Source organism: Rhyacophila brunnea, unplaced genomic scaffold (genome assembly GCF_057557595.1).
Source record: "Rhyacophila brunnea isolate RB1 unplaced genomic scaffold, BYU_Rbru_1.0 scaffold_11, whole genome shotgun sequence".
NCBI classification, from domain to species: Eukaryota; Metazoa; Arthropoda; class Insecta; order Trichoptera; family Rhyacophilidae; genus Rhyacophila; species Rhyacophila brunnea.
In genome coordinates this window covers 10,797,318-10,805,869 of record NW_028232763.1, presented here as the reverse complement: position 1 = coordinate 10,805,869, position 8,552 = coordinate 10,797,318, and positions in this window count along the sequence as shown.

Genomic DNA, 8,552 nt, shown 5'->3' with positions numbered 1-8,552 from the left:
AGTGGCACGACCTTGTACTTGCCCTATGCCCCAACACTGAGGAGTGACAAGATGAATTAAATAAGTAGGAGTTATATTAAATCTATGTAAGTACGTGTAAGGACGTGGGTCTCAGGCTCGAATCCTGGGTCTCGCAAGTACACATATGTTTTTCAATTTATGTGTCTCAGGGTATGGACCTAATGGGTTGAGCAAGTGGCTGACATCCATTTCTCGTACGTTTGTACGCCGATATTGCTACATCTCGAAATCCTCCAGAATTTTGATGGTCTGCAGGCTTTGATTTCTTAAACCGGTACGGATATAATATAGCACCCCTTCATCAATTGCCTAAATTTATATCTCGATCATAAAAGATATGTTTAATTTTTTTAAATGTGCTTTTTGCAATGTCAATTTTGATATTCATCTCATGGTATGGGCTACCTGCTACAGCCTTCTTATAGATATAGACGGAATCTGAGCTGGTAAGTATTTCGCATAGTCCATTCCACCCTCTTCACTAGCGTGCCTTTAATGTGCAAACGAATATTTTTTACCAAATTCAGTTTAAATTAATGTTTTTCTAATTATATATAATAACATTGTATTAATTTGTGTTGCCACAGTGAATAAAATTATAATTTTTTAATACCTAGTTCCTAATATGTGTTATCAGTAAGTCATCACTCACCTTTTAAGGTCAACCCCATTTCAAAGAGTTACTTAGAGCTTTTTACGATAAGTACCAAAACGAGACTTGCCAAGAAAAGCTCTGCCCTTTCCATCTCGCTCTGGCGGTCAGAAAACGTTACGTTTTCCCTGAACACGCTTTATTCTCGAAACAATGACTAATATTTTCAGTATATCGCGTGAAGTTGACTCATTAATTTAAATTTCTTTAACAATACGATTTTTAAGGGTTCCAGCCGTAAGAATATTTTATTTCACGTACAGCCATTACCGTATCGTCCAAGGAAAATAATTTTGCCTTTCATGGTCGTAACTTAAACAATGCAAAGTAATAACGTACAGTGAAAAATCCATAAATTCCCCCATCACACTTAGTATTTATTTAATGGCAAGTATAGAAAATTATTTTCTAGTAAATGTATATAATTCAACTTGATTCTTTTGTGTACCGCAGAAATCCATTATATTATTTTATTTTTAGAATATTGTTTTATTAACTTTAATGGAGAGGTACCACAGAAGATCGCGTCGAAGTCAAAGCTCGAATAGAACTGTAGCGCCATAGAAATAAAAATATGAATGGAAGTTGTTAACAGCTTTCAATTCTCGGGAAAATTATTCAATAATCAGACAATACTGGTCTTAATCGTAATTAAATTACGTAGATTAAGTGCTGTAGACAAATTTTGTTTTTACTAGTTCCATGATAATATCCATCACTTCTAATAAATACTTTGTCACAAACAAGAAGCTTACATCTAATTCGGACATGTCACAAACGGAAGATGGTTTTGTTTTAATTGATGAAATAAAATGATTTGTTTATAACATTTATATATTACTGTGCATTCACCATAATATTTAATACGACACGTATTTCGTTCACATTTAATTTTATCTTTATCACGTATAAATACCACAGTTTAACATTTGAGTTTATATATTATGTTTATGATATATGAACTTATTATAAATTATTATCAAGTACCTAGTACGAATTGAACAGAATGAATGAGTATTTTTATGTGAATCTCTTAAAAACGTTTGAATTCATTTTCTATTTGCTAGTTTTAGTGCAATTAAATACAATATTATATTATGTACATGAATGTAGTTTATTTTTATCAATTCTTGGTGAATTATCATTAAGTAAGTAGTACATACATACAATTACTTACATTTTTGCTTTTAGGAATATAAATCATTATTTTACTCATATAACTTTTATTTAATAGATATTATAATAGCCGGATTTCGCCCGATCATTTGTACGTCTAAATAACTGAGCAGCCTTGATATTGATTAATATTATGTAAATCAGTTCAGTAACAATATTTATATTTAAATGACTAAAATTGTAGCGTAAATTAAAATATAGGTACATACAGATGAAGCAAGAGCATAACAGGTATGTTGTAAAATTTAGAACTAATAATATAGGGATTGCAATACCGAATGAATATATCAATACTGGTATTTCGGTATTTATTATTGAATACCGGTATTCGTCAAAACATATTATATACACAAAGAAGTACCAATAATTATAACTATTAAAATCTATTTAAAATACAATTTTCTAGCGACCTTAAGTACCTACATACATTTATTATGTTGACATTTGTAAATATTGTATTGACTATAGATCATAAGTTCGGGTTCAGAAAAATCTCTCTGAAATTCAACGTTTGTTGGATGTAGCTACTAGCAATCAAATGTTGGATCAATAGTTATGAAAAATTTTACATTTTTGCCACGAATATATATATATATATTTAAATGTTAATTCATCGCGAAAATTCTATAAGTAGGTATGCATATTTAAGGGATTTTGTTTTAATTTTATTTAACTATTGTTGGTTTCAGTTAATATATTTGCGTTTTGGCTGCATAAAACTTATACACTATATTGAATATACATATTATATTGTATACATATATTAAAGTAATGTTAAAATAACATTAAATTCATTTTTGAAAACATAAACGTGGATGAATTTTTAATACCGAAAATCCCGGTATTTAGGATTTTTAAAACTGGTATTTCGGTATCGATAAGTAAATAATTGAAAACCGGTTTTGAAATAGGTACCGGTATTGCAATCCCTATCCTCACATAATTAATTGATGTTGTGCAGGAACCAAATTAAAAAAGATTATAACATACAAACTAACCATGACATTCTGTCGGTATCAAGCATTATGTCATGCCAGTCTTCAGTTTTAGATTATTTGACTTTAATTTGTCAAAAGGTGAATCAATACTATGATAACATGCTACGTTAGTCCTTGAGGTAACTTCTTCAACGTATGGCAGTGTAATCACGCTTAGTTTTAAAGCAAACACATGTTTTATTTAATCAGCATATACGTTGAATTAAATTAATTTTAAATATTATCCTTTGTATAAATTTGAATAACTTAAATTGATATCCATCACCGAATTAGACACACGGTATGATGCCACAAAAAATAGTATGTCCTTGCGGTAGCCATTGGTTTATGTGCAAAGGCGCGTTTCTTTAACGCAAATGATGAAACCATTGAAGTACTATCAATGGATGAAACAGATCCAACAGAATATTTAAAAAGGCTTTCCTGAGAGTTTAAACCAGTCACAAAGTTATTATAGTATATTTAAATTTTAAAAAAGATGCGTACTTAGTGTAAAATATTACCCACACAAAATTTCCGTATTCATAATTTAGTCTTCTTCGTCGTATCGGGTTTTCAATAGCTACAATGTGTCACTCCAGAAGTTGGCCAAGACAACACCATTTTCCTCGGCTTGTAGGATATCGTCGAAATTGCAGCTTACTGGGCAAGCCTTGCATGAAAAAAGGTGCTCCATGCTTTGCATTTCACGGCACTCGAAGGTATGGTCATCGGAGAACCCCCACTTCACCATGTTGTCTCGAGTGCACCCTACCATGGTTCTCAGCCTGTTTAGGGCTTTCCATATACGGTACATGAAACTGGCTTTGGGTGGGAGATGCTCTGCTGGCTTTACCCAATCTCCAATACCCTCAGAGGCTATGTTCGCCTCCCATGTGGATAATCTATCTTCTTCGGGTGGGACGATCAGAGGTATGGTTGTCGCCATAAAGTTTCTTCTGGATTTTAGCCTTGTTTTGCACATTTGGTACCCATGCATGACGTATCGCGGGTCCCTCTCTTGGGCTGACTTTTCAACTCGGGCTGCAGTTTCGCGTCGGGGGCGTGTAAAGAACCTCCACGCTGGTGCCCCCTGGAAACGGTGAAAACTAGTGCCACCGGTCAATCTTGTGTAACTAGTGACATCACGTGAGAGTAGGTAGGTAATGCGTTGCTTATAAAAAGAAAATTAAGAGAGAAATTACGAATATTACACATACATATCTTTGATGGTAGATTCCGTAGTTGTGATTTTTTTTTCGCTACCATCACATGCTATATTAATATGTAGGTATATATTTTTTTTAAGTTTTGATTAAATTCACCTACTTCCGTTCTACTCGTGTTTAATAATATAAATGCATGAAAGCTCTCTGCCATACTAATTTTGGTAGGCACATATTATACTGATTATGTACTTCCGAGAATGTATTGTGATTTATTTTGTAAGAAAGGAGACTATATGAATTAAGCCATGTTTGTATAACTTCAACAAAATTAAAACAATAAATTGTTTGAATCCATGAATTTATTTGGAAAATCAGAATAGGATTATTTTTTTTTCTTTTGGTGCCTCAGAATCAGTCTGTGCGTCGGGCCTCTACATCACTACACGCTCCTCTGTTTTTGTGACACCTTGCGGTACGGGTAGGCCGACCCTAAAATGGTATCAGTAACAAAGTGTGTTAAATTAATCATAGTAAATTAGATTTTTCTACTCTTTTACATTAAAGTTAAAAACAAATTAGCCTTCCGTCAAGTCCTTACAGATCGCATCGTTAATGCATCCCATCTCATCACACCAGACCATAATATTATTCGTTTTTTAAGTGCATTCAAAATTAAAAAATATTTCCAATGCATAACAATTAGCACTAACCAACCACCTTGGCAACGCACTGTGGTTGAATTTTCTGTGAAATGACATAAATAAATGTCCTATATTATTTAAAATAATAATATATAATATTACATTAAATATGTATATAAGAATCATAGTGATATAAATAATCGTGTATAGCAGCGGTTTCCAAACTTTATGTTATTACGCCTCCCTTTAAAAAAAATCTAATCTTGGTGCCTCCCCCCCTTTTATTTCATTAAATAATACAGAGAACTTTTTAAATAGCCAACAATGTACTTATACAAAAATGAAAAAAGTATATAAAAATAAACAAGGTATATACTACTTATATTATATTAATTTTTAAATTAATTTGTTTTTCATGCGACGAATGTGCTTGTTTATTAGCACAATCAATTTCAATAGTAGTTCTAGTCAATCCAAATTCATCATCGTTCGTTGACAAATGGATTCTATCATGGGCCCCGCATCCTGAAGCGGGCTCCCAGGCCAGAATCGTTCAACGACATATTTAAAATATTTTATAGTTCCGAAACAAAGCAGCGCCACCAGGAAATCGCTGGTGTATAGAATTCGAAATACGAAATTAAGTATACGATCAAATATTTCGATACATAATAATATATTTCCAATCGTCGTCATATAAATAAGAAAAACGAACAACACATGTACTTATATTAAAAAAATATATAAGTAGGAAAGTCTGAAAATTTACAATGTGATCTTCAGCATACTCTAAGTAATTCATTTGACGATTTTGTTATAAATACTTTGGGTAATATTTTATACACAATCTGTGAGAAGCACGTATTTTGTTGAGGTTTTGAAATATTTGATTAATTTTATACCTTGTTTGAATTGTTTCGAGGCTCCCTTTTGAATCGTCTGACTAATCGATTGCGTCATCTACGCTTAAACCCCGCTACAGTGCGACTTTTAAAGTATCTAGTCTTCCACGCCACCACGGTTGTTTATTGAACTAAAATCCTCACCCCGCATTTAATTTAACCGCTACTACGTTATCCGCGCATCTAATTTAGTATGTGTTTGATATTGCATTAAAATTCCCAAACCGTAGACAAACAGCATTCTTTCCAATGTATTTTAAGGAGGAGAAACTGAAAAGAAAGTATTTCATTCCTCTCAATAATGCCAGATAAGAGTATTTGCTATGACAAGTCAACATACAAAAACCACGTGACGTAACAGTATAAAAGACAAGATTTATATACGTTGATCAGTAGTAGTTGATTATGCACAAAAAGATGTTCCAGCCAATGAATGATTCCAGCCTTTTAACAGTACATACATTATTTCGTCACAGCACATTATGACCCACTAAACTTTGAATAAAATATCTCAGTATTTATTTTTAAATTACTTATCTGGAATAATCTCTGATTATAATAAAAAAAAAAACAATGTATGTATTAATTATTATCCGCTTTTTGATATGCCACGTATTAAAATAATATGATAGTGTAATTAATTACACACTAATTTAAATACTACATCGAATTGTAATTATGTACGGATATTACTCAATATAATAATTAATAGACTTAATAATATATAGATAGATGTTTATCTCCCAAGGCGGATGATTTCGAAGCACTGTGCATCGATCGGAATAAAAAATACATGAGCACCTTTTGCTCCAGATAACGATTGCCTCGAAAACAAATTAGCTTTAAAAACGTGTTTGCATTGATTATGTAACGTCTCAAAGTGTAACTAAATAGAGCAGCTGTTTGATAATTCGTCAGAAACATAGTTACTAATAATTGAAAGTTGTAAATGAGATGGATGAAAGTTGTAACCCGTGATGAACGAGTGATAATGTATCCATTTATTTATGAAGTCGTTCGGTTCTTCTTGGCGTATCCGGAACTTGTACGTCCATATGCAGTTCGACGTATCACAATTCACCATGAAATGTTGTATCGGAAATATATGGCCGTACATTAAAGACCGTCCAACCTCTTTGGGTCGTATAGTACTGACTTAAAATTAATTTATGTCGAAATAAAACACGGTTCTTGTTGGTTTACACTTTACAGGAAGCCAGCAGCAAACAAGTTTTGAAAATAGACGATATACTGGATTATTTGTTAGGTTATGTTAGGTTAAGTTAGGTTAGGAAAGGTTAGGTTTTCATTCTTGAATTCACGAGTTTTGCGAAAATCATCTATGGAAATTGAATTAATGTTCATATTGAAAATTGGAGACCGTATAGTATACGATCATCTCTTTCCGTTAAGAAAGCTCACGGCGAACTGTGTCACGGTGTAATGTTTTACAATTTACATGTAACCAATTGGTGTTCCAAACATATCTGCGGCTAGGTCTCGTCCAAGATTTTTAACCCAACTTAACATCCATCTTATAGGATGTGGCCTAGGTTTTCATTTGTTTTCCGACTTGCCAAATATTATTATATGGTCGTATTGTGAATATGCGGTCCAATTTGATGGATTGTACGATATGCATGCTCCTGTACAAAGCCTACAGCTCGTTATGGTATCTCCCAAGGTATCTCAGTCTCCTCTCCGACTTTTTGTTATTTACGGATCAGAAAATACCGCCCAGCACATTCCGCTTATATTCCCCAATACGCTTTTCATAGTCTTCGTTATGTGCCAGCTTTCCGAGTCCATACATTATAACTGGACTTATTAGTATTTTGCACAATATGCATAAGATTGTCAAGTAGGCATTAGTTCAATACATTAATTAGAACGTGTCACCTTTATTATACCGAAGCAGCGTTACCTAGCACAATTCTTCCGTTAAATGTATTTCCCAGGATCCCAGGCAGGTACTTATACAACATTATTCTTCTTTCAAAAGTGTTATTATCCCGGGTTCAAACCCCGGGTCTGGCAAAGTCACATGTTATTTTCTAATGTGTGTTCTGACCATTGATATACTACTAGATGAGGAGTTCCCATACAAGTGTCATTTTAAAAATGTACCACAAAAGAAGATATTACGAATATCGTCTTATAATATTTCCTTGTAGGTATAATGCGTTAAGACCGTTAACATGGATTCCCGAATTTCACCCGTATTGCCCTGGCTGTAAAACTAAATTTGCGTTCTTGGAATAGTGACCCTAAGGGTGCTGCAACCCAAAGCTTGCAAGCTACCAAAAATTCATGTCTGAGCGGACAGAGCAAGTCGTCATGCGCTGACTATTAGTTAGAGTAAGATGCAAGCTAGATCGGGCTTACTCATAATTATTGCCAGGTCGTTTTCGAGACAAATAGTGAGCTTATATCGAGTTAAGTCCGCTGATATTTAAACAGTAAGTTTTAACAATGGCCGAGTCGCTGAAACTCGGGCGTCATTTTAAGAAGTATATGATTCATCCAGTAGTATATCAATGGTTCTGACCCAGTATTTCCTGTAAACCAATTCTCGTATAATCTAAATATGAACTGTTATGTCTACCTGGTTTGTCTTCTCAGTCACTTCATCGTGGCTGGGGATTATTACCAGAAGTAATGGCTGCTCTAAACATCTCGTTATCTCATAAACGTCTTCCTCCACTTTGTGGCTCCACTAGCCCGTTCCTTTTACAGTCTCTGGATGATTAATTGGTTCGTTCTGTTTTCTTCCAAAGGAATTCGAAGAATCCAGCGTCAACATCAATTCTTTCCATCGGACTTAACACTGTATAAATTACGACTAACATTAATATTTTGACAAACGTAATTTTATCGTAATAACTTTTAATTTTTGGCAGTGTGCGCATCCTTCTCATTTTTATTTCACATTAGCCCTTTCCACAATGGTCGACCTCAAGACATAAACTTATCCACTGTTTCTAGATAAATCAAAGTGTATTTGATTTGGGTTA